Genomic DNA, 6,000 nt, shown 5'->3' on the forward strand with positions numbered 1-6,000 from the left:
ACAGGTTCATTGTGTGGCTGCAAAAAGATGATATTTCCATGATATTTTTCAAATCTGAGAGCTCATCTTTAAGTTAAGCAGCAGTGTGGATAAATGATCTTTTATTGTTTTGACATTTAGCCATGATTACTGTTGACAAGGCTGTTTTTCTTCTCTAGTTACTGCTAAGTGTTGAGTAATAACATTAAAATGCATTTGTGTCAAAGTGCACAAGGCAGATATGAAACTAATCCTTTACAGGCAGAAATGTGGAGGACAGGCTTGTGCTCCCTTTGCATGCTTTGCCACTTTGAAATTGCTGTTTAAATAAGACTGAAGTTCAAAGCTGGGGTTTGATTTTAAACCACCACAGGCCTACTCTAGAAGCAGCAATCTAGTAATTTAAACGTCTTGTCCAGAACAATAGCATCTGTCCATCACATAGTAGACAGTGTCTCTGTGCAAGTTATTGTATAAAAAAAGTAAATATATAATTGCTTTAATTTAGCAAGAAATCCTAAAACTTGAAATATTCAATACTGATCAGGTTTTTATAATATTCTACCTAAGCTAACAACTGCTGGGTGTGTGGGTGTGTGTGTGTGCGTGTGTGTGCGTGTGTGTGTGTGTGTGTGTGTGTGTGTGTGTGGGGGGGGGGGGCATTTAATGGGAATGGATTTTTTGCTTTGTGTTGAATATAGTGCAATGCTCAGAGGTGTCTGCCCCTCCAAAAGGTAGAAGTACTAAGCATGTCATATCTGTACTACTGTAACAGAAAAATGAACTGTGAACTATGTAGAGTCCCAGAAGTGTGGATCCTCAATATAAGAAAGTGATGGATGTGGGAAGATTCACTTTATTGTCATTGCTGAGGAGACTTGCAACCATGATTCTTTCATGAGAGAAAGAATTTCTATCGACCTAGTCAACCTACCTATGGCGTGAAAAGCTTAATTCCTGTAAGTCTGCACAGTCTTGTAAAACAACAGACAGAAAGCAAAGTTAAGAAGATTTGGTTGTGAGATAATTAGCAAGAGTTTGTGTGACTTGAACAAAAAAAAAATGTGTTATGGAGCAGATTTTATTATTGCAGACAGTGTGTCCTGACTTTGTTGCTGGGAAGGCTCTTTATCTTCTGAGGGTGGGCTTGCATTGCCAGCTATTATTGCTTTTATGGGTGAGTGAGGAATTTAACCGTTAATTTATTTATTTGCTGACTAACTTTATTTTGCTAAGTGGCTGGCTGTGTCACCATTTCACACTAGGAATGACATGTTGTAGTGTCCTAGTTTTATATATTGCTTATGCTTTTTAACTTATCTGTTGTTGAAATGCTTAATTTAGTATATTTTTTGCTCATTAGTATATTTTTGCTCATTAAACAATTAAAGCACATGTCTGTGATATAGTAAATTATTAATTGAAATAAATAATTTTACGCATTCAGCCTGTGTCTTACATTTCTCAAGAATTTCAAGCAAATAAAATCTTCACAGATAATGTGGCAAAGTGAAACCTTTCTGTGAAATGAACATCGATCCATTCAAGTGGTGAGTAGTGAGTGTGTTAAAGAGAATAACAGCTTCACTTTTGACTCTTTGCCATTTTCCCTTTACAAAGACTCAATGACTCTGAGGCCCTTCTTATTTGAAATGGTGATGGTCAGGTTGATAGACAAGATTAGACAGGAGTCCCTGTGGACTATAATGTTGTCAGATGACAGAGAGTAGGGAGTAGGGTGAGGAGACCCTGGAAAGGTGGAGATATGCTCTAGGGAGAAGAGGAATAAAGGTCAGTAGGGCCAAGACAGAATACATGTGTGTGAATGAGAAGAGTTGACGAAGGTGGATGAGTTTAAATACTTGGGATCAACAGTACAGAGTAACAGGGATTGTGGAAGAGAGGTGAAAAAGAGAGTGAAGGCAGGGTGGAATGGGTGGAAAAGAGTGATTTGTAATAGATGGGTACGGGCAAGAGTGAAAGGAAAGGTCTACAAGATGGTTGTGTGACCTTGCTTTGTTATATGGGTTGGATACAGTGCCACTGATCAGAAAGCAGGAGACAGAGCTGGAGGTGGCAGAGTTAAAGATGCTAAGATTTGCATTGGGTGTGACAAGCATGGACAGGATTAGAAATGAGTACATTAGAAGGTCAGCTTGGGTTGGATGGTTTAGAGACCAAGCCAGAGAGGCGAGATTGTGTTGGTTTGGACATCTACAGAGGAGAAATGCTGAGAACATTGGGAGAAGGATGCTAAGGATGGAGCTGCCAGGCAAGACGAAAAAAGGAAGGTCTAAGAGGAGGTTTATGGAGGTGGTGAGAGAGGACATGTAGACAGTGAAAGTGACAGACCAAGATGCAGAGGACCTGAAGATATGGAACAGATGATCAACTGTTGCGACCCCTAACAGGAACAGCTGAAAGATGAAGAAAAAGAATGAGATAGATTTGCCTAGAAGAAAGAATTACTAGCTGACTAGAAAATGATGGATAGCAGACTGGTACTCAGGGAAGCAGCTTAAAATAAGTGCTGGCAAGTGAGCCACACTCCCATCCTTGATACATACTCACACTAAATCTTGTATTTCGAGGTCATCTGAAGGACATTAACAAGTTTCTTAATAGCACTGAAAATCCCAGCTCTCACTCTTGTAAATGTCTTTGCACTTATTCAGAAGCAGAATGCCATCTTCCTAATAAAAACATCATCGCAGAAGGCTTCAGAACATCATGTTAACTCCTAGTGCTGCCTGTTACATGTTTTGAGAGACTTTTCATAATGTTTTTAATAAATTCAATCAAAAATCACATTGTTTAAAGTGGAAGATGTGATTTTCATTCCCAAACAACTGCCTCAAAACTGCCAACTGCAGGTTTCCAGCCTAGAATACCTCCAACAAGCCAAGCAGGCAAAATAACTAGAAATGTCCCAAAAATATAACAAAAGACCTGCAATAGGAAGGATGACCATACAACTGTGGCTTATGGACAAACTGGCAACCAAACAATCTTTTTAAATGAAGGATTTATTAGAAAAATAGAAAAATACAAGCAAAATTCTCAAAAGAACAAAATTAAGCAAAAGGGAGTTTCTTAAGCAAACAAGTCCAAATTCACAATCCAGAAAAGGAACCACAGAGAAAATCAAGGAAACCAAAAAATCCAAAGAAAACAGCAACACTCCTTCAAAAACTGAATGTTCTCCTGCTCTTGAGCCTTTTCTTCTCCGATTAAATATCCAGAGGGAGGGTTCATGCTGGTGTTGTTAGGGTGCCTACCTCCTTGGGCTCCACTTCTTAAAGCACAAGGAATATAAGGAGATTTAAATGAATGGTACATAACTACAAACATCACAGAAAATACATACAAATCCAAAAAATAATAAAACTCATAAATACATGTTAATGCAACAGTAGAAGCCAGACGTTCTTTCTAATAAAATAAAAATTGTATACAAATAATTTTAAATATCCAACCAACATTCCAAAACAAAACTATATGCACACGTTTGCCAGGAAGGTGAATCACACAATATGTTGTCACCCCTGATTTGCAAGCACCTGCACTTCAAAGACAATGGAAATGCATACAATGTGTTAGAATGACCAAAAAACACAAAATGTAAACAAATACTTCAAAGTCATGATGTGTTCTTAAACTGCCACCTTATCGTGGTGGAGGGGTTTGCATGTCCCAATGATCCTAGGAGCTCTGTTGTCCGGGGCTTTATGCCCCTGGTAGGGCCACCCAAGGCAAACTGGTCCTAGGTGAGGGATGAGACAAAGAGCGGTTAAACAAAACCTCCTATGATGGAAAACAATTTTGGACGGCGTTTTCCCTTGCCCGGACGCGGGTCACTGGGGCCCCACTCTGGAGCCAGGCCTGGAGGTGGGGCTCGATGGCGAGCGCCTGGTGGCCAGGCCTGCACCCATGGGGCTCGGCCGGGCACAGCCCGAAGAGGCAACGTGGGTCCCCCTTCCCATGGGCTCACCACCTATGGGAGGGGCCAAGGAGGTCGGGTGCAGTGTGAGTTGGGCGGTGGCCGAAGGCGGGGACCTTGGCGGTCCGATCCTCGGCTACAGAAGCTGGCTCTTGGGACGTGGAATGTCACCTCTCTGAAGGGGAAGGAGCCTGAGCTAGTGCGCGAAGTTGAGAGGTTCCGGCTAGATTTAGTCGGACTCACCACGACGCACAATTTGGACTCTGGAACCAATCTCCTTGAGAGGGGCTGGACTCTCTACCACTCTGGAGTTGCCCCCGGTGAGAGGCGCCGAGCAGGTGTGGGTATACTTATTGCCCCCCGACTTGGAGCCTGTACATTGGGGTTTACCCCGGTGGACGAGAAGGTAGCCTCCCTTCGCCTTCGGGTGGGGGGACGGGTCCTAACTGTTGTTTGTGCGTATGCACCGAACAGCAGTTCAGAGTACCCACCCTTTTTGGAGTCCCTGGATGGGGTGCTAGAGGGCATACCTTCTGGGGACTCACTCGTTCTGCTGGGAGACTTCAATGCTCACGTGGGCAATGACAGTGAGACCTGGAAGGGCGTGATTGGGAGGAATGGCCCCCCCGATCTGAACCCGAGTGGTGTTTTGTTATTGGACTTCTGTGCTCATCACGGATTGTCCATAACGAACACCATGTTCAAGCATAGGGGTGTTCATATGTGCACTTGGCACCAGGACACCCTAGGCCTCAGTTCGATGATCGACTTTGTGGTCGTGTCGTCGGACTTGCGGCCACATGTCTTGGACACTCGGGTGAAGAGAGGGGCGGAGCTGTCAACTGATCACCACCTGGTGGTGAGTTGGTTTCGATGGTGGGGGAGGATGCCGGTCAGGCGTGGTAGACCCAAACGTGTTGTGAGGGTCTGCTGGGAACGTCTGGCAGACGTTTTTTTTCAATGCTCATCAAAAACCCCATAAAACCACCCAACTTAACACTGCAAACTTCATATGAATACAACAAAGAAAGCAAAGGAGCCCATGCAGACCATCAAGTGAGGAAACAGCACATCACCAACCTCATTATACAGAAGAAAAGCTAACTATTAAGGTTTGCAGCCTTGACCAGGGGCAACCATAGTTGGACCAGCTTCAATATTAGAACCAGATGTACAGCTGATTCTTGCTGCTGACAATTTCAAAAGGACTCCATTAAAAAAAGAAGATTTCCTGACAGAAAAAAGGATTCCGAAAATTTCCATTGAGTGGTAAGGGCAACTTTAGCAGTGATTGTTCCTAATGCAGATAGCCTCTGCTAGATAACAGTTAAATGAACTGAAGAAAACATGTAGAAAAATGAGAGGAAGGAAGGGGATGATACTAGCGAAAACGGAAGTAAGAAAATCAGCCGTCCCAGACCAAAAACTGCACACAGAAGGACAGTTCCAAAACATGTACAAAAATATACTTGAGGTGCTCCTTGTACAAAAGCGACAACTAGGTTAGAGGACAGTCCCAAGGTATATTGTTTACTGGGTTTTGGGTATAATACCAATTAAATAAATTGGTAAAATTAAACTTGAATTTTAGTAGATCACTAGGGGCATTTCCCAGAAACAGTAGAGTATGATCTGCTAAACAGTGATATTTTATGGTGGGAGACAAATATTGAGACTGAGGTAATGAACTCAAGAGTTCACAAGGCTCAAGAGAGAGACAGAGTAAGTAAAGGTGATAATGGGCATCTCTGTCTAGCACTTTAAAGAATTTGGAAAGGGGGAGAGATATCTAAATTAGTCTGCATCAATGTCATAAGAGACAAACATAGGGTCTTGATCATGCTGATGAAACATGAGGTACCCCCTTAATTGCATTAGTTTGCCATTCTTTGTAATTTCTGTTAAATTCTGAGTTTATCTGCTGTAAGGCTTTTTCTGCATCCATCCATCCATTTTCCAACCCGCTGAATCCAAACACAGGGTCACGGGGGTCTGCTGGAGCCAATCCCAGCCAACACAGGGCACAAGGCAGGAACCAATCCCGGGCAGGGTGCCAACCCACCGCAGCTTTTTCTTTATCC

The sequence above is a fragment of the Erpetoichthys calabaricus genome, chromosome 14 (assembly GCF_900747795.2).
Source record: "Erpetoichthys calabaricus chromosome 14, fErpCal1.3, whole genome shotgun sequence".
NCBI classification, from domain to species: Eukaryota; Metazoa; Chordata; class Cladistia; order Polypteriformes; family Polypteridae; genus Erpetoichthys; species Erpetoichthys calabaricus.